The sequence below is a fragment of the Ostrea edulis genome, chromosome 4 (assembly GCF_947568905.1).
Source record: "Ostrea edulis chromosome 4, xbOstEdul1.1, whole genome shotgun sequence".
NCBI classification, from domain to species: Eukaryota; Metazoa; Mollusca; class Bivalvia; order Ostreida; family Ostreidae; genus Ostrea; species Ostrea edulis.
The window spans coordinates 44950924-44951158 of record NC_079167.1 but is presented as its reverse complement, the minus strand read 5'-3'; positions in this window follow the sequence as shown (position 1 = coordinate 44951158).

Sequence of the window (235 nt, the reverse complement as noted above, 5' to 3'; positions counted from 1 at the left end):
AAATGCATTCAAAATTGGAGTCCGCTCATCTATTCATTGTATGTAGCTGAGATAACACTGCGCCATCAACGTATTAGAAGATACCAAAAACAAAAACAAAAACCGAAATACAGTGATATGAAAACCACTTTTTAGATTTCCCTTCTCATTGAATGCTGATTTACTTGCTTGTTTTTGTATCAACCAAAACCAGGCGATTTTTAAACTGTGTATCGGAGACCCGCATACGTGCCTT